The 20,994-nt window shown below is 43.2% G+C and overlaps 1 protein-coding gene across 1 annotated transcript in view; it reads left to right on the plus strand.

Annotated features, from left to right (window-relative positions):
• Positions 1 to 20,994, plus strand: part of LOC118359350 (transcription factor SOX-6) — a 216,043-nt gene that overhangs the window by 17,802 nt on the left and 177,247 nt on the right. The window contains exon 2 of the mRNA XM_052480705.1: positions 9,101 to 9,165. The gene's annotated coding sequence lies outside the window, so the exon portion shown is untranslated. The remainder of the gene's footprint in view (positions 1 to 9,100; positions 9,166 to 20,994) is intronic.

Below are 20,994 nucleotides of genomic sequence, written 5' to 3' on the forward strand. Positions count from 1 at the left end.
CACAACCATTCCTACTTAACCTGTTTAACCTCCTTAGGGTCGTTCCGCCAAATTTGCATTTCACTTGATTAAAGTATTGGTCAGCACCCTAGAAGCTTGTCTTTAGAAAAAACGTAGTAGAGACAGTAAAGAGACAGTAAAGAGACTGAAGAGACTGTGACAAGACTGTGGAGATGCCGAAAACTGGGGCACCACAAGGTACAATCCTCACCCCTTTCTTGATATGAGAAAGCAGCTTCAGCACCCCACTCTAAAGACGAGGAGGAACTTTACAGTGAAAACGCTTGTCTGACATTTCCTGACTTAAAACCTCTTGATGCACCCATCCCGTTAGCAGGATTATTTTCGTCAACATTCGCTGAATTGCAGAGCGCCAAATTCAAATTAAATTACTAAAAATATTTCATTTTCATGAAATCACAAGTGCAATATAGCAAAACACAGTTTATCTTGTTGTTAATCCACCTGGCATGTCAGATTTCAAAAAAGCTTTTCGGCAAAAGCATACCAAGCGTTTATGTAAGGACATCTCTCTCAGTAGACAAAACATTACAAACAGCTAGCAGCCAAGTAGATTGGTCACGAAAGTCAATAAAAGCAATAAAATGAATCGCTTACATTTGATGATCTTCGGATGTTTGCACTCACAAAACTCCAAGTTGCACAATAAAGTATTTTTATATCCAAAATATCTCCATTTGGTTGGCTCGATATGTTCAGAAATCCACAGGCTCGAGCGGTCACGACATTGCAGATGAAAATTCCAAATAGTATCCGGAAAGTTCGTAGAAACATGTCAAACTTTTTTATAATCAATCATCAGGTTGTTTTTACAATATATAATCAATAATATTTCACCCGGGACAAAAGCTTCTTCAATAGGAGAGAGAAATGTCTGCTCCAAGCTGTTGCGCATGCAAAACACTGCTGGCACCCAGCCATACAATGACGCGATGTGATCTTTCTCGCTCATTTTTCAAAATAAAAGCCTGAAACTATGTCTAAAGACTGTTCACACCATGGGGAAGCCATAGGAAAGAGAATCTGGTTGATATATCTTTAAATGGAGCGAAGGCAGGCAATGGAACAGAGAGATTTCAGGAAAAACAGCACTTCCTGGTTGGATTTTCCTGAGGTTTTCGCCTGCAATATCAGTTCTGTTATACTCACAAACAATATTTTGACAGTTTTGGAAACTTTAGAGTATTTTCTATCCTAATCTGACAATTATATGCATATTCTAGATTCTGGGCCTGAGAAATAGGCAGTTTCATTTGGGTATGTTTTTCATCCCAACAAAATACTGCCCCCTACACTCAAGAGGTTTAAGAAAGATTAGTCTAACTCCCCCATCTCAAAGACTAGTCTAGCTCTCCCATCTCAAAGACTAGTCTAGCTCTCCCATCTCAAAGAATATTCTAACTCCCCCATCTCAAAGAATAGTCTAGCTCTCCCATCTCAAAGACTAGTCTAGCTCTCCCATCTCAAAGAATATTCTAACTCCCCCATCTCAAAGAATATTCTAACTCCCCCATCTCAAAGAATAGTCTAGCTCTCCCATCTCAAAGACTAGTCTAGCTCTCCCATCTCAAAGAATATTCTAACTCCCCCATCTCAATGAATAGTCTAGCTCTCCCATCTCAAAGAATATTCTAACTCCCCCATCTCAAAGACTAGTCTAGCTCTCCCATCTCAAAGACTAGTCTAGCTCTCCCATCTCAAAGAATATTCTAACTCCCCCATCTCAAAGAATAGTCTAGCTCTCCCATCTCAAAGACTAGTCTAGCTCTCCCATCTCAAAGAATATTCTAACTCCCCCATCTCAAAGACTAGTTTAGCTCTCCCATCTCAAAGAATATTCTAACTCCCCCATCTCAAAGAATAGTCTAGCTCTCCCATCTCAAAGAATATTCTAACTCCCCCATCTCAAAGACTAGTCTAGCTCTCCCATCTCAAAGACTAGTCTAGCTCCCCCATCTCAAAGAATATTCTAACTCCCCCATCTCAAAGACTAGTCTAGCTCTCCCATCTCAGACTAGTCTAGCTCTCCCATCTCAAAGAATATTCTAACTCCCCCATCTCAAAGACTAGTCTAGCTCTCCCATCTCAAAGAATATTCTAACTCCCCCATCTCAAAGACTAGTCTAGCCCTCCCATCTCAAAGAATATTCTAACTCTCCCATCTCAAAGAATATTCTAACTCCCCCATCTCAAAGACTAGTCTAGCTCTCCCATCTCAAAGAATATTCTAACTCCCCCATCTCAAAGAATAGTCTAGCTCTCCCATCTCAAAGAATATTCTAACTCCCCCGTCTCACCTCCTCAACACACTATACACCTCCTTCCTTGCGTTCCATCATATGGTGGATTTGTGTTCCCCACTAAATCATTTCCCTGTCTCGCAGATTAAATCCACTGGAGAGTTAGCCAGACCAGGGATGGGCAACTAGTCTAGCGGCCAGCTATCTAAATTTAGTAATCATTGTCAAATTATCGGAATTGCAGGACATTGGCTGTAAAACAGCTCATTTTCATTTTCACCCCATAGTTAAAGGATTATTGTTATAAAATTGCTAAATCTTCAAAAACTGCACCATTTTCTCTACCCCCCATGGCAAAATGTGTAGATTTGCACAAAATTAACTTTAGTTTCCCCTGTTCCCCACTGGACTCATTTACATTTATAGCACACATCAATTAATTACAGGCCTGCTCTGGCCTTGTAAATTAAAGCATGGCGGTTGCTAATTGCCCTGACAGTTTAAATAGTTGTTGGGGCCATGACACAGTCGACCTAAGGTTGATGCTGTATAACCTCAGTTCGATACAGTGCTGTCAAATCTTTAGAGGTCTGATACTGCTCTGGGATCTGTTCCCTTGGTTGTGTTTTGTGGTCTTTATGGGTTCTTCTGATATCTCCACACAGGTCAGGAACTGTTTCTTTGTGTTTTTCTCCCTCTGACTTTTGTATTCGTACTTTCAAAGGTTTCAAGTTAAGGTGCATCTCTTTTGGTATTGTTATCACTCTGATTTACGGTCTGTAGGAATTCATAGGTCTGCCTTTCAGGGTGTGTTAGGGGTCTGTCAGGGGTCTGTTTTCCCAGAACTCTGTTTGGGGCCAAGAATCCACTTCTTCAAATGGTAGGTATTTTAATGCGAAGACTGTCGGGCTCCTCAACCGACTCCCTCACAGGGCTCCTCGACCGAGTCCCTTACAGGGCTCCTCGACCGACTCCCTCACAGGGCTCCTCGACCGACTCCCTCACAGGGCTCCTCGACCGACTCCCTCACAGGGCTCCTCGACCGACTCCCTCACAGGTCCTCCTTTCTTCTCTCTCACACAGTGATGTACTTGTGCATACCTCTCCAGAACCAACAAAAGAAGAGAAATCCTATTCATGACTCTCTCTGACATTCACCCTTGTTTTTACAACGTTCGGTGAGCATTTGCAGAGTGGAACAGGCTTTGTCTTGAAGACCAGGGGAACAATGGCAGCGAGCATAATGTAATCTTGCCTAAGTGTACCGAGCGAGGGTGAGGTTGAGACTGATGTGTTGCCACTTGCCCCTCACCTCTGCAATATTTTATGTTAACAACTGCTTCAATAATGCTTGTTGTCAGTTAAGCCAGTCTAGTGTTAACTAGGTATTTTGTGAGCGTGCTCCAAAGCTTTTCAGTCATGCAAGGCATCCCTTACCTTGTTCCCCTCATTAAAGTGTTGACTTGGAATTCTCATCCATACTCACATCTTGGTTTTGTTCAGTGGGCACCAAGAAAGCATTCCGAAACTGAGAGATACTATTTAAAAACAATGTTTTAAGAAAGCATGTTTCTACAGTCCTAATGAAAACAACCCTGGTAGCTTGAAACCCCAGCTATTGGAGGTTGCATTCACAATGAGTGAAAGAGTGGCTTTGAAAACAGGACATCAACCAGTAGCACAAATAGTGAGTTCTCAGTGGATCCACTGACCAGCTCATCATTTATGGATCAATTGACTTCTATTCTAGTTTAATTGACCAGGTGATTAGCTTGCGGTGCAACATACATTATCTGAGTAGAGCTGTGCTTGACACCGCAATGCCTCATTGACCTCGCAATGTCGAAGCTCATGGGCTGCAAGCGTTATCGAGACGCTCTCTGTCTCACAGTGTCTCTTTGTCTCCCCTTTTCTGAGCGGCATTGACAACTGGGACGAAACAGCACATGGATGTTTTGGTGTGCTGGATGTGTGTGTGAATGCGTGTATTCATGTGTTGCACCATGTGTGTTTCTCTCCACAGATTTCCTCTGGTTGTTTCACTGTGCTGTGTTTCCCTAGTCCCTGTCTGTCTCTTGACAAAAGGTATAATTCTACTACTTGAGCTTTTGCCGAACATGTAGCTAGCTAGTCTACCCTCTCATTTCACCATTGCCAGATCCTCACTCAGACAGGTGTGTTCCATAGCTGCCTGAACGTTCGCCTAACATGGACAATAATATTTTACAGCTGCTGGACCCCTTGCCAAACAGGTAGCAGCCATATCCCAGTTGTCAGGGGAGGCCCAGGACGGCTTCATCTCTCCCTTGCATGTCAAGACCTAGAGTGTGTGTGTGTGTGTAGGGGGAGACTGGTTGTGTCGGTTTGTCTGTGTGTATGTGCATGAGATGAGTGTGTTTATGTCTGTGCTTACATGTGCATGAGAGTGCAGGTGTGTGTCTGTGTGTGTTTGTGTGTGCGTGTGTGTTTGTCTGTATGTGTGTGTGGATCCTGACTGTCAGCCTAATGCTCCGACCAGCTGTGGCTGAGTGAGACTGGAAGGGGTCCAGTGGGTAGTAACTACATGATCTGCTGGATATTCTCTGAGGAGAAGGCCTTCCTTTGTTATTCTTTGTTTTCCTGAGCAAATTTATAGACCTAAATTAATAAGGTTATCATAGCAGTGTTCTGGGCCTCTCTCCATTGCCTTTATGCACACATGTACATGAAAACACATGAACACACACACACACACACACACACACACACACACACACACACACACACACACACACACACACACACACACACACACACACACACACACACACACACACACACACACACACACACACACACACACACACACACACACACACACACACACACCGGCTAGTGTGTTCCGTGGCTTGTTCTTGTCTTCCTGGGTAGCCAGCTGTCTTTCTGATTAACAATCGTCCTCCAGGTGTTGAGGCCACCCGCGGCAGATGATAGAGTGGCGAGGGTGTGTTGAGTGGTGGAGAAAAAGAGGAGAGAAAGAGAGAATAACTGGTTCTGCAGATATTTGGAACGTGTTCAGACGAGCTGACAGGTTGAGAGTGTGAACGAAAGGGACCTCGACTTAGGGCAAAGGTTTTTTTTAATGTGGCAGTGATTGTTTTGAAACTGACTTTGAAACAGGCTCCGGGGGTAAAGTGTTGGCTAGGTACAGATCTAGGATCAGCATGGGCTCCTCCAATCCTATCCTTAACCATTAGTAATATAAATGCAAAACTGACCCAAGATCAGTGTCTAGGATATACTTCACCCTATCCCATGAAACAGAGATATGAGTTGGATGGTTCTAGCTATATTTGTTAAGTAGTTTAGGATCTCCCTAGAACACAAGGGCTCTGGGTTGTTCTTGTTTGAATTGCTCTAAATTGTGCCCTCAGAGAAAATAAGTTGGTTCGAAGATAAAATAATTTTCTAGATTTAAGCCATGAATAAAATATAATGTGCCTTGTATTTGCTTCTTTCCTTCATTGTTCTTAATTAGCTTCAAATTGTAAAATCACAGGCATGTTTGTTTCGACCGGTTTATGCATTGCTCTTAGTTTCAGTATAAAGTTGACTTTGATGTCAGTTGGAGGTTGGTTGTGTGTGTATTCCATGATTTTGTTTTCTCTCTCTCTCTCAGCACCTCCTGCTTTGATGTATTTATTTGTTGCTGTGGCGCCACAAACCCAGGTAGTTTGAGATGCGTGTGGATCAATTGAGGTTGACCCTAGTAACTTGCGGTAACCAGCAGAGCCACAGGCGGGAGAAAGGCTATTTAGAAGCTAAATAGTCGCACACGACTAGTTGGTATGTTTCCACTGATGTGTGAGAGCAGTGTCGGGCAGTGACTCTTCGTTGCGTCCCAAATGGCATCCTATTCCCAATGTAGTGCACTACTTTTGACCAGAGCCCTTTTCCCTATGTAGTGCACTACTTTTGACCAGAGCCCTTTTCCCTATGTAGTGCACTACTTTTGACCAGAGCCCTTTTCCCTATGTAGTGCACTACTTTTGACCAGAGCCCATAGAGTTCTGGTCAAGAGTAGTACATCATATAGAGACTAGGGTGCCACCTTCTTCTCCCTCCAGATTTCTGAGAACAGAGTGACCTATCTCGGCGGCCTCGACAGTAATCACGTTACGAGAAGGCTTAACAAACGTCCAACTTCAAAGCTGTGTTCAATAATCTTAATGTTGGGTGTGTTGCTGGGTTTGTGTGTCTGCATACAGTGTGCGTTGTCATTTATGTGCTGCCGTGTGTGTGCACCATTACGTTACACTGCCTCTCCTGTCCAACATTGAGGCTCTCTGTTGGATAGGCAGCAAGTATAGAAGCACATTGCATGCCTATATGCATAACTATAGATAGAGACGTTAGATAAACAACTAGAAGAAGTGTAGTTTATTAAAAATGCTCTGACATTTAGTTTTTAGAGGCACACACTGAGCGAATCCTAATTATACACACAGAACCCAATGAGATATTTCTCATTACAATCAAAACAATAGCAGATTAAGTGACAATTCTGTGTGGCCTGGGAGGACTAGTGGTCAGTGTCGGCGTGGGTTCGATTCCGACCCACTCTGTTACACTCTTCTCCTATCTCTTCTCTGGCCAATAAAGAATACACAAATCACACTCCATGAACAAACATGGCATAAAGGCAATCAAGTGTGCAAAGATATGACCCTTTAATTATTATATGCTGTCCATATGTGTATACAGTTTTAATATCAATGTAATGACGTGATTGTTTGCAGTGGTGTAAAGTACTTAAGTACTTTTCAAATATTTTTACTTAAGTCGTTTTTTGGGGTATCTGTACTTTACTGTACTATTTACATTTGACAACTTTCACTTTTACTTCACTACATTCCTGAAAAAAAGAATGTGCTTTTTACTGCCTTACATTATCCCCGACCCAACAAAAGTACTAGTTACATTCTGAATGTTTAGAAGGACAGGAATATGGTCCAATTCACACACTTATCAAGAGAACGTCCCTGGTCATCCTGTCTCTGATCTGTTGGACTCACCAAACACAAATGCTTAGTTTGTAAATAATGGTCTGAGTGTTGGAGTGTGCCCCTGGCTATCTGTAAATAATGGTCTGAGTGTTGGAGTGTGCCCCTGGCTATCTGTAAATAATGGTCTGAGTGTTGGAGTGTGCCCCTGGCTATCTGTAAATAATGGTCTGAGTGTTGGAGTGTGCCCCTGGCTATCTGTAAATAATGGTCTGAGTGTTGGAGTGTGCCCCTGGCTATCTGTAAATAATGGTCTGAGTGTTGGAGTGTGCCCCTGGCTATCTGTAAATAATGGTCTGAGTGTTGGAGTGTGCCCCTGGCTATCTGTAAATAATGGTCTGAGTGTTGGAGTGTGCCCCTGGCTATCTGTAAATAATGGTCTGAGTGTTGGAGTGTGCCCCTGGCTATCTGTAAATAATGGTCTGAGTGTTGGAGTGTGCCCCTGGCTATCTGTAAATAATGGTCTGAGTGTTGGAGTGTGCCCTGGCTATCTGTAAATAATGGTCTGAGTGTTGGAGTGTGCCCCTGGCTATCTGTAAATAATGGTCTGAGTGTTGGAGTGTGCCCTGGCTATCTGTAAATAATGGTCTGAGTGTTGGAGTGTGCCCCTGGCTATCTGTAAATAATGGTCTGAGTGTTAGAGTGTGCCCCTGGCTATCTGTAAATAATGGTCTGAGTGTTGGAGTGTGCCCCTGGCTATCTGTAAATAATGGTCTGAGTGTTGGAGTGTGCCCCTGGCTATCTGTAAATAATGGTCTGAGTGTTGGAGTGTGCCCCTGGCTATCTGTAAATAATGGTCTGAGTGTTGGAGTGTGCCCTGGCTATCTGTAAATAATGGTCTGAGTGTTGGAGTGTGCCCCTGGCTATCTGTAAATAATGGTCTGAGTGTTGGAGTGTGCCCTGGCTATCTGTAAATAATGGTCTGAGTGTTGGAGTGTGCCCCTGGCTATCTGTAAATAATGGTCTGAGTGTTGGAGTGTGCCCCTGGCTATCTGTAAATAATGGTCTGAGTGTTGGAGTGTGCCCCTGGCTATCTGTAAATAATGGTCTGAGTGTTGGAGTGTGCCCCTGGCTATCTGTAAATAATGGTCTGAGTGTTGGAGTGTGCCCCTGGCTATCTGTAAATAATGGTCTGAGTGTTGGAGTGTGCCCCTGGCTATCTGTAAATAATGGTCTGAGTGTTGGAGTGTGCCCCTGGCTATCTGTAAATAATGGTCTGAGTGTTGGAGTGTGCCCCTGGCTATCTGTAAATAATGGTCTGAGTGTTGGAGTGTGCCCTGGCTATCTGTAAATAATGGTCTGAGTGTTGGAGTGTGCCCCTGGCTATCTGTAAATAATGGTCTGAGTGTTGGAGTGTGCCCCTGGCTATCTGTAAATAATGGTATGAGTGTTGGAGTGTGCCCCTGGCTATCTGTAAATAATGGTCTGAGTGTTGGAGTGTGCCCCTGGCTATCTGTAAATAATGGTCTGAGTGTTGGAGTGTGCCCCTGGCTATCCAAACATTTTAAAAACAAGAACATGGTGCTGTCTGCTTTGCTTAATATAAGGAATTAGAAATTATTTATACTTTTACTTTTGATACTTAAGCATATTTTAGCAATTAAAATGTACTTTCGATACTATATGTAATGCCAAATACTTTTTTAAAAAGTAGGATTTTACTAGGTGACTTTCACTTTCATTTACTTGAGTCATTTTCTATTAAGGTCCTTACTTTTACTCAAGTATGTTAATTGGATACTTTTTCCACCAATGATTGTTGGTTTTAAATGATCTCTTGTTTTTGCTCTTTTTTAGGAGACAGTCATGAATCCAATTGTGACCCACCAGTGAAGTGAAGGTGTTGAAGTCTCTCTACTGCTGTAAGTGTTAAGTTCATTCTAATTTCTACTCTGTAAGACATTATCTTAAAGGGATACTTCACTTGTTTTAAGTTAAGCTTATTCTGCATGTTGCTAAATAACCAGCTAAAGAATTTAAAAACTGTTTGGAGGAATTGACAATTCCTTAGGGAAGTTCGGGGGGAAAAAATCAGAAACTTTCCTTTTAAAGCATGGGATTTCTTGGTGCATATGTTATGCCACAAAGGAATGCACCTGTCTTGTATGAATGGTCATGTCAGTGGCGCACACTCCGTTTTATTTCTGCGTGTTGTCACGTTTCAGGTGAACAAACTGTACCTGACTTTGCACGTGTCCGTTAGTTTGCCTTCGTCGTTCACATACAGAGTGCTTTTGATAGCTTCCCCTTATGGATCTGGACCACCACTCTGGTCAGGGTGTTTCTCTGTATTCACTCAATAGGAGCTTTCAGTGTGGTGTAGAAAGGCCTCTTTTAAAGACACACAGGCAGGCAACACTCCAGAAACCTGTCAGCGCTACGTTACAGTAGGCTTTTAATGGACTTTCTCCCTGTCTACATTACAGTAGGATTTTAATGGACTTTCTCCCTGTCTACGTTACAGTAGGATTTTAATGGACTTTCTCCCTGTCTACATTACAGTAGGATTTTAATGGACTTTCTCCCTGTCTACATTACAGTAGGATTTTAATGGACTTTCTCCCTGTCTACATTACAGTAGGATTTTAATGGACTTTCTCCCTGTCTACATTACAGTAGGATTTTAATGGACTTTCTCCCTGTCTACATTACAGTAGGATTTTAATGGACTTTCTCCCTGTCTACATTACAGTAGGATTTTAATGGACTTTCTCCCTGTCTACGTTACAGTAGGATTTTAATGGACTTTCTCCCTGTCTACATTACAGTAGGATTTTAATGGACTTTCTCCCTGTCTACATTACAGTAGGATTTTAATGGACTTTCTCCCTGTCTACATTACAGTAGGATTTTAATGGACTTTCTCCCTGTCTACATTACAGTAGGATTTTAATGGACTTTCTCCCTGTCTACATTACAGTAGGATTTTAATGGACTTTCTCCCTGTCTACATTACAGTAGGATTTTAATGGACTTTCTCCCTGTCTACGTTACAGTAGGATTTTAATGGACTTTCTCCCTGTCTACATTACAGTAGGATTTTAATGGACTTTCTCCCTGTCTACATTACAGTAGGATTTTAATGGACTTTCTCCCTGTCTACATTACAGTAGGATTTTAATGGACTTTCTCCCTGTCTACATTACAGTAGGATTTTAATGGACTTTCTCCCTGTCTACATTACAGTAGGATTTTAATGGACTTTCTCCCTGTCTACATTACAGTAGGATTTTAATGGACTTTCTCCCTGTCTACGTTACAGTAGGCTTTTAATGGACTTTCTCCCTGTCTACATTACAGTAGGCTTTTAATGGACTTTCTCCCTGTCTACATTACAGTAGGATTTTAATGGACTTTCTCCCTGTCTACGTTACAGTAGGCTTTTAATGGACTTTCTCCCTGTCTACATTACAGTAGGCTTTTAATGGACTTTCTCCCTGTCTACATTACAGTAGGCTTTTAATGGACTTTCTCCCTGTCTACGTTACAGTAGGCTTTTAATGGACTTTCTCCCTGTCTACATTACAGTAGGCTTTTAATGGACTTTCTCCCTGTCTACTTTACAGTAGGCTTTTAATGGACTTTCTCCCTGTCTACATTACAGTAGGCTTTTAATGGACTTTCTCCCTGTCTACATTACAGTAGGCTTTTAATGGACTTTCTCCCTGTCTACATTACAGTAGGCTTTTAATGGACTTTCTCCCTGTCAACGCTACAGTAGACTTTTAATGGACTTTCTCCCTGTTTACATTACAGTAGACTTTTAATGGACTTTCTCCCTGTCTACATTACAGTAGGCTTTTAATGGACTTTCTCCCTGTCTACGTTACAGTAGGCTTTTAATGGACTTTCTCCCTGTTTACATTACAGTAGGCTTTTAATGGACTTTCTCCCTGTCTACATTACAGTAGGCTTTTAATGGACTTTCTCCTTTCTAATTACAGTAGGCTTTTAATGGACTTTCTCCCAAAGGAATGCACCTGTCTACATTGAATAGGCTTTTAATGGACTTTCTCCCTGTCTACGCTACAGTAGACTTTTAATGGACTTTCTCCCTGTCTACATTACAGTAGGCTTTTAATGGACTTTCTCCCTGTCTACGCTACAGTAGACTTTTAATGGACTTTCTCCCTGTTTACATTACAGTAGGCTTTTAATGGACTTTCTCCCTGTCTACATTACAGTAGGCTTTTAATGGACTTTCTCCCTGTCTACGTTACAGTAGGCTTTTAATGGACTTTCTCCCTGTTTACATTACAGTAGGCTTTTAATGGACTTTCTCCCTGTCTACGCTACAGTAGACTTTTAATGGACTTTCTCCCTGTCTACATTACAGTAGGCTTTTAATGGACTTTCTCCCTGTCTACGTTACAGTAGGCTTTTAATGGACTTTCTCCCTGTTTACATTACAGTAGGCTTTTAATGGACTTTCTCCCTGTATACGTTACAGTAGGCTTTTAATGGTCTTTCTCCCTGTCTACGCTACAGTAGACTTTTAATGGACTTTCTCTCTTTTCGTAATAAAGATATATAGTACAAGTCAAAAGTTTGGACACACCTACTCATTCAAGGGTCTTTCTTGATTTTGTAATATTTTCTACATTGTAGAATAATAGTGAAGACATCAAAACTATGAAATAACACATGGAATGATGTAGTAACCAAAAAAGTGTTAAATAAATCACTTCAAAAAGGTGTTAAATAAATCAGCAAAGAGATATAGTTCTTCAAAGTTGCAAAAACCATCAAACTGGATCTCATGAGGACCACCACAGGAAAGGAAGACCCAGAGTTGCAGAGGATAAGTTCATTAATTTACTCTACCTCAGACAGTTTCAACTGTTCAGAGGAATCAGGCCTTCATGGTTGTATTGCTGCAAAGCCCAAATTAAGCTGTCAATATTGAAGTCCTATAGATTTAAATGGTTTTGCCAAGAGAAATATATGAAATGTAGATCTGGGAGAAATTAAAGAAAAGTGCCATTTGGTTCATCCCAGTTTTAAAGTAATAATAGTTGTCTTCTTTGTGGCCCTGGTGCCATGTCAGAGGGGGAGGAACTTCTCGCTATATGTCATCAGTTAGCTGATCCTCATTGGACCCTAGCCCTCGTTGTGGGTAGGCTTTAATGATTTACTGTTTGGGGATAGGCTATCCACTTTGTTGGCCAGGGCAAGTAGGTCCATTTCAAAGGCTTTGTTGTTGACGAGGTGTGCACTCCCTGTTGTATTTCTATCCATACTACTTAACTCATTCATTGAAATCACTTGAATAAAGCTACTCTATTTCTTTCAATTTGGCTGCAGAGCCCTTGTCACTATCCCACCCAAGGTCCATAATATGGTTATCTTTTGAATGTACTCATTGGTTGTAGATGGCGAGGCTATAGGTTGGGCCTGGAATGTGGTTCCTTACTTAGGCTGGATCAGCGAGCAGCTCATAGCCAGCAAGAGAATCCACCAGCCTCATCCCACAGCGTCTTCGCAAAACCACCAGCTCTATCACTCTTTCACTTATATTAGCCTTGAAATGGGGCCTGTTCTAAATAGGATCTCCTTCTAGTTTATCCCTTTCTGTTTATGGAGGAGTGGAGAGAAGAAAAGAGCCATGCAGCTTAGTCACTTTTTCCCTCTCTCGGCCTCCAAACCACAAGCGAGGGCAGCTTCCCCAGGGCGAGTTCTTTTGTCTCTTCTTCTTCCACTGTGGCTTTAAGGAGATCCTCCTTCCATTAGGTCATGCAGTGAGACCGTCTCTGATACAGGGAGAGAAAGAGGAAGAGAAAGAGGGAGAGATATAAAGAAAGGGAGGGGGGAGAGAAAGATGTTTGGAGTGGAGAGTTGGAGGCCTCTGTTTCTTACACTAAGGAGTAAAGACATACCGTGAGTGTTCGTGGCATGAAGTATGTTGTTGTGCTCGCTGCCATGTCAATACTCATCATCATGGTCATTATCATCACTGTCGTCATTACCGTCGTCGTCATTGTCATCCTTATTGTCATTAATGTCATTAATGTCATAATTGTCGTTATCATCATCATAGTCATCATCATCATCATAGCCGTCATCACCATCATCGTCAGCATTACCATCATCGTCACCGTCGTCATTGTCATCATTGTCATTATCATCACCATAATCATGCTCTTCATCATCTTCATCGTCATCTTCAACATCAACAATCCTCAATGATGACTGACAGCCTTCAAACATCTTTCCTTGCCTCGCTCGCCCCTCTCATCTTCTCAGATGACTTCAGATGCACTGTAATCACATTACACATGTCACGCTGTGGCATATGTCACATTACACATATCAAATAAAATGTTATTTGTCGCATACACATATTTAGCAGATGTTATTGCGGGTGTAGAAAAATGCAATATATATATATATATACTGTACTTATATATAAACTGGGTGATTCGAGCCCTGAATGCTGATTGGCTGACAGCCATGGTATATCAGACCGTATACCACGGGTATGACAAGAAAATGTATTGTTACTGCTCTAATTACGTTGGTAATAAGTTTATAATAGAAATAAGGCACCTCGAGGGTTGCGTCGTGCATAAGAACAGCCGTTAGCCGTGGTATATTGGCCATATACCACACCCCCGAGGTGCCTTATTGCTGTAACGATCATCTTCGGGAGAAAGAGAGGAGGACAAATGCAGCGTGATGATTATCCATTTTTAATGGGATACTTAAACAACAAACAAAAACAATGAACCGACAAAAAAGACCGAAGACGAAACAGTCCCGTAACGTGAATACCAACACTGGAAACAGGAACAATCACCCACACCCCCACCCCACAATACAAAACAGGCTACCTAAATATGGTTCCCAATCAGAGACAATGACTAACACCTGCCTCTGATTGAGAACCATATCAGGCCAAACACATAGAAACAGACAAACTAGACATACAACATAGAATGCCCACTCATATCACACCCTGACCAAACAAAACATAGAAACAAACAATGCAAACTATGGTCAGAGTGTGACAATTGCTTAAATATATGATGGGATGTATAGACATGGACAGTATGTGGATAGAATATGTGGTATATCTGAAGAATACGTAGGATAGAATAGTATATGTACAGCAATATTTAAATAGGAAAGTCCTTGACTAGAATACAGTATATACATATAAAGTGGGTAAAACAGTAAACATTATTAAAAGTGACCAGTGATTCCATGTCTATGTACATGGGGCAGCAGCCTCTAAGGTGCAGGGTAGAGTAACTGGGTGGTAGCCGTCTAGTGACAGTGACTAAAGTTCATGGCAGGGTAGAGTAACCAGGTGGTAGCCGTGTAGTGACAGAGACTAAAGTTCAGGGCAGGGTAGAGTAACCGGGTGGTAGCCGTCTAGTGACAGTGACTAAAGTTCAGCGCAGGGTAGAGTAACCGGGTGGTAGCCGGCTAGTGACAGTTACGGAGTTCAGGGCAGGGAACTGGGCGGAGCCCGGCTATTGGTGACTATTTAACAGTCTGATGGCCTTGAGATAGAAGCTGTTTTTCAGTCTCTCGTTCCAAGCTTTGATGCACCTGTACTCACCTGGCCTTCTAGATGGTAGCGGGTGAACAGGCTGTGGCTTGGGTGGCTGAGGTCCTTGATGATCTTTTTGGCCTTCCTGTGACACCGGGTGCTGTAGATGTCCTGTAGGGTAGGCAGTGTGCCCCCGGTGATGCTTTGGGCAGACCGCACCACCCTCTGAAGAGCCCTGCAGTTGCAGGCGGTACAGTTGCCGTACCAGCCTCCTGAGGTTGAAGAGGCGCTGTTGTTCCTTTTTCACCTAACTGTCTATGTGAGTGTGGAATTTCAGATTGTCATTGATGTGTACGCCGAGGAACTTTAAGCTTTTCACCTTCTCCAGTGTGGCCCTGTCGATGTGGATGGGGGCGTGCTTACTCTGCTGTCTCCTGAAGTCCATGATCAGCTCCTTCGCTGTTGGCGTTGAGGGAGAGGTTATTTTCTTGGCATCACTCCGCCAGGGCCCTCACCACCTCCCTGTAGGCTGTCTCATTGATGTTGTGTCATCAGCAAACTTGAGGATTGAGTTTGAGATGTGCGTGGCCACACAGTCATGGGTGAACAGGGAGTACAGGAGGGGGCTGAGCACGCACCCTTGTGGGGCCCCTGTGTTGAGGATCACCATAGTAGAGGTGTTGTTGGGGGTGGCCCATCAGGAAGTCCAGGACCCATTTGCACAGGGCAGGGTTCAGACCCAGGGCCCCGAGCTTAATGATGAGGTACTCACCCAGTGGCATATGTCACCTTCCGCATATCACCCTGTGGCATATGTCACATATCTCCTTAAGGGGAGACTCAGACTTAAGAAATGTACTGTAGGGAATGTGTTTGTGTCACTCTTCTGTAGAGTACATAATGCCCATTATATGATCTGTACCAAGCACAGGCAGTGGCTGTCAAAACACAAAGGCAGGAGATTGTATATGTTTTTGTGAAATGCTCTTTCCATTCGGTTAGTGCAGTGTTTCTCCTACCATTGTATGACAGTTATTTTGATGTCAGAGGGCCTATGTTGCTTTGGGGGCCTTTGCGCCCCCCCTGAAAATTCTGCTAGGGAGAAGTGTGTGTGTGTGTGTGTGTGTGTGTGTGTGTGTGTGTGTGTGTGTGTGTGTGTGTGTGTGTGTGTGTGTGTGTGTGTGTGTGTGTGTGTGTGTGTGTGTGTGTGTGTGTGTGTGCGCACGTGCATACGTTTAACTTACTTTCACCAAAATGCCAGGTAACGACTGGTGTCTCCTGAAGCCGACATACTTCTAAAGGCTACCATTAAGAAATGCCATCAGAGCAGCCACCACTCAGGTTAATAATTGCTTCTGGTTTTAACTGAAAGGTCAGGATCAAACTCACCTGTTCTTTTCCAAGCCACAGAGGCTGGCCACCTAGCCCTCCATGGTAAAGTTTCCCTAGGTACAGATGTAGGATCAACGTCCCTTCCCTCGATCTTAACCTTAAACATTAGTAGGGAAAGTGACCCAATATCAGCGTCTAGTGGGAACTCACTCTAATCCTCACCTGGCCTCTCAGATCTGCCATGGCAGCCGTGCTACAAGGTCTCACAGGGCTGTCACTGTCACCACTCTAGGTGTCCATATTGGTAAACGATTCATCATGTCACGCCCTGTTCTGTTTCACCTGTCCTTGTGCTTGTCGCCACCACCTCCAGGTGTCGCCCATCTTCCCCACTTATCCTCTGGGTATTTATACCTGTGTTTTCTGTCTGTCTATGGCCACTTCGTCTTGTTTGTTCAAGCCTATCAGCGTTTTGTGTCTCAGCGCCTGCTTTTTCCAGTTTATTTTTTCTCGTCCTCCTGGTTTTTGACCCCTGCCTGTCCTGACCCTGAGCCTGCCTGCCGTCCTGTAACTTGGCCTCTACTCTGGATTATCGACCCCTACCTGCCTTGACCTGTCATTTGCCTGCCCCGGTTGTTACATTAAACATTGTTCCTTCACATAGTCTGCACTTGGGTCTTAACTTGATTCCTGATACCTCATCTCCCTGGCTCACTGCCATTGATAGGATGTCTGTGTCCTAAATGGCACCCTATGCCCTTTGCAAAATTTGAAATGTTTTTATTTTATATTGGATAAAAGCAGAGACGCAGAGCTACAAAATGGTACATCATACACTGCATTTGAGGAAACAATGGGAAAGTTATTCTGCTTTAAATGTTGATGAACTTGTAAACTCACTTTTGAGAAAATGGCCTTTGAATTTTTGGTATCTAGTGAAGAGCACTTCTTTGTCTACACCCATTCAGCATCGTTCACACCCTCTTAAGCCTTAGCCCCACCCATCTCGTTTTGCTCTCGGATCGTTCAGAGCACACACCTGACGCTCTGGCCGATGATTTGTTTACCACTAGATAGCATGAAAACAGCCTAACCAGCTCTGCTAGCAACAATTTCATTACTCATTTTTGCAGACGTTTACTGACACCGGCCATATTCAACAGGTTTTGTGCGCTTTAGCTTAAGACATGCCAAACAATTAACTTAGCTAGTTAAACACGTCACGCAACCAGGTACAATGTTAGCTAGCTAACATTAGGCTCTAACTAGAAAAGCAGATGGCTCTGGGATACAAATAAAGTCAGCTAGGGAGCCAGCCAGCTAACGTTAGCTAGCTAACAGTACACTTTAGCTTAAGACATGAAGCTAGCTAACTAGGTAAATAACTTGTAAGATCACACATGTGACGTAACATTAGCTAACAAGCCAGCCAGCTAACGTTAGCTTGATAAACAACAAGGAACATAGCGCCAAATAAGGGCGGTTATTACCCTGAATGAATCTGCTGGGAGCTAACCAACCCGGTTCAATGTTAGCTAGCTAACATTAGGCTCTAACTAGCAAAGCAAATGGTTCTGGGATATGAATAATAACATCATACACATAACGTTAGCTAGGGAGCCAGCCAGTTTACGTTAGCTAGCTAACAGTACATTTTACTTGAAATAAAACCACTTTCTGTCAAAATTTGAAATGTGTAATATTTAAAAATGTAGCTAGCTAACGCTAGACTATCTTCCCCATATACATCATCATGCATGATGAACGTGTCTCCTTGTCACGAATGCCATGATACGGTTGCCCTTAGTTTGAAAATGAAATCTGGAGACAGGTGTTTTCTCCATCTCTTTAGCTGTCATACTCTAATTCTACTGATTTCAAAACTCGATCCTCCAGAAAGTGCAGAGCAACACATATGCAGCACCACTACATGATACATTTAAAAAAAGCTGCATTCGACAGGATTACCAACACAGATTGACCAGCTCAAATAGACAGAAGCCTTCTATATGGCAGACCAACTCCTCTCTCGGCATGTCCAGCCAACTCATTTTCTCAGCCAATCACGGCTAGTGGGAAGGTTGCTGACTTTTTCTGTTGCTTAACCAACAAGGCTCGTAATTTTAAAAAGTTATTCGTATTTACAGATGGCATGGCATACAAGTTTGTTATTAAGGCACATGAAAGTTCACATGTTCCAGAAGGCAGAAGGCATTTTGATACCTTTATAATGCCAGTCCTTTCAGGTTATACCTTTATAATGCCGGTCCTTTCAGGTCAGTGGTTATACCTTTATAATGCCAGTCCGTTCAGACCAGTGGTTATACCTTTATAATGCCAGTCCTTTCAGACCAGTGGTTATACCTTTATAATGCCAGTCCTTTCAGACCAGTGGTTATACCTTTATAATGCCAGTCCTTTCAGACCAGTGGTTATACCTTTATAATGCCAGTCCTTTCAGACCAGTGGTTATACCTTTATAATGCCAGTCCTTTCAGACCAGTGGTTATACCTTTATAATGCCGGTCCTTTCAGGTCAGTGGTTATATCTTTATAATGCCGGTCCTTTCAGGCCAGTGGTTATACCTTTATAATGCCGGTCCTTTCAGGTCAGTGGTTATACCTTTATAATGCCGGTCCTTTCAGGTCAGTGGTTATATCTTTATAATGCCAGTCCTTTCAGACCAGTGGTGATACCTTTATAATGCCGGTCCTTTCAGGTCAGTGGTTATACCTTTATAATGCCGGTCCTTTCAGGTCAGAGGTTATACCTTTATTTATTGCCCTTTTTCTCCCCAATTTCATGATATCTAATTGGTAGTTACAGTCTTGTCCCCATACCACCCTGCATACCACTGCTGGCTTGCTTCTGAAGCTAAGCAGGGTTGGTCCTGGTCAGTCCCTGGATGGGAAACCAGATGCTGCTGGAAGTGGTGTTGGAGGGCCAGTAGGAGGCACTCTTTCTTCTGGTCTAAAAAAATATCCCAATGGCCCAGGCCAGTGATTGGGGACACTGCCCTGTGTAGGGTGCCGTCTTTTGGATGGGACGTTAAACGGGTGTCCCGACTCTCTGCGGTCATTAAAAATCCCATGGCACTTATCGTAAGAGTAGGGGTGTTAACCCCGGTGTCCTGGCTAAATTCCCAATCTGGCCATCAAACCATCACGGTCACCTAATAATCCCAGTTTACAATTGGCTCATTCATCCCCCTCCTCGCCCCTGTAACTTTTCCACAGGTCATTGCTGCAAATGAGAATGTGTTTTCAGTCAACTTACCTGGTAAAATAACGGATAAATAAAAAATAAAAATCACTGCAACTCCCGTATGGACTTGGGAGAGGCGAAGGTAGAGAGCCATGCGCCCTCCAAAACACGGAGCTACACTGCTTCTTGACACACTGCTCACTTAACCCGGAAGCCAGCCGCACCAATGTGTCGGAGGAAACATTGTGCGACCGTGTCAGTGTGCATGTGCCCGGCCTTCCACAGGAGTCGCTAGAGTGCGATGTGACAAGGACATCCCGGCCGGCAGTGGTGTAAAGTACTTAAGTCAAAATACTTGAAAGTACTACTTAAGTATTTTTGGGGGATATCTTTACTTTACTATTTATATTTTTGACAACTTTTACTTCACTACATTCCTAAAGAAAATATTGTACTTTTTACTCCATACATTTTCCCTGACTCCAAAAAGTACTCGTTACATGACGAATGCTTAGCAGAACAGGAAAATGGTCCAATTCACACACCTATCAAGAGAACACATGGTCATCCCTACTGCCTCTGATCTGGCAGACTCACTAAATATAAATGCATCGTTTGTAAATGATACATTTTTAAAACAAGACAATTGTGCCATCTGCTTTGCTTAATATAAGGAATTTGAAATTATTTGAAATTAGCAATTACATTTACTTTTGATACTTAAGTATATTTAGAACCAAATACTATTAGACTTTTACTCAAGTAGTATTGGCTGGGCCGGCCAAACCCTCCCCTTACCTGGACAATGCTGGGCCAATTGTGTGTTGCCTCATGGGTCCCCCGGTCGCGGCCGGCTGCGACACAGCTCGGGATCGAACCCGGATCTGTAGTGATGCCTCAAGCACTGCAGTGCCTTAGACTGCTGTGCCACTCGGGAGGCCCTAGATCAGTCATTATGCCTATATAATGCAGATCCTTTCAGATCAGTGGTTATGCCTTTATAATCAGACCTTAACCCTGGTACGGCAACTGCACTGCCCGCAACTGCAGGCCTCTCCAGAGGGTGGTGCAGCACATTACCGTGGGTATACTGCCTGCCCTCCAGGACATCCTGTGTCGCACCCGGTGTCACAAGAAGGTCAAGGAGATCATCAAGGACCTCAGCCACCCGCGCCATGGCCTGTTCACCCTCCCATTAACTACAGTATGTGTGAGTGTGTGGGAAGAGTCCAGTGTGTCTGCATAGAGTCAAAAATAGTTATTGCAAAAAGGGTCTTATGGCTTGGGTGTAGAAGCTGTTCAGTAGCCTTTTGGTGCCAGACTTAGCGCTCCGGCACGGTAGCAGAGAGAACAGTCTATGATTTGGGTGGCTGGAGTCTTTGACAATTTTTAAGCCCATCCTCTGACACCGCCTGGTATAGAGGTTCTGGATGGCAGGGAGTTTGGCCCCAGTGATGTACTGGGCCGTACGCACTACCTTTTGTATCGGCTTGTGGTCGGATGCCGAGCTGTTGCCAAACCAGAAGGCCAAGGAGATCATCAAGGACCTCAGCCAACCAAGGCACGGCCTGCTCTCAATGGTGCAGCTGTATAACGTTTTGAGGATCTAAGGATCTATGCCAAAATAGTTTCAGCCTCTTGAGATAGAATAGGCATTGG

Source organism: Oncorhynchus keta, chromosome 26 (assembly GCF_023373465.1).
Source record: "Oncorhynchus keta strain PuntledgeMale-10-30-2019 chromosome 26, Oket_V2, whole genome shotgun sequence".
Taxonomy (NCBI): domain Eukaryota; kingdom Metazoa; phylum Chordata; class Actinopteri; order Salmoniformes; family Salmonidae; genus Oncorhynchus; species Oncorhynchus keta.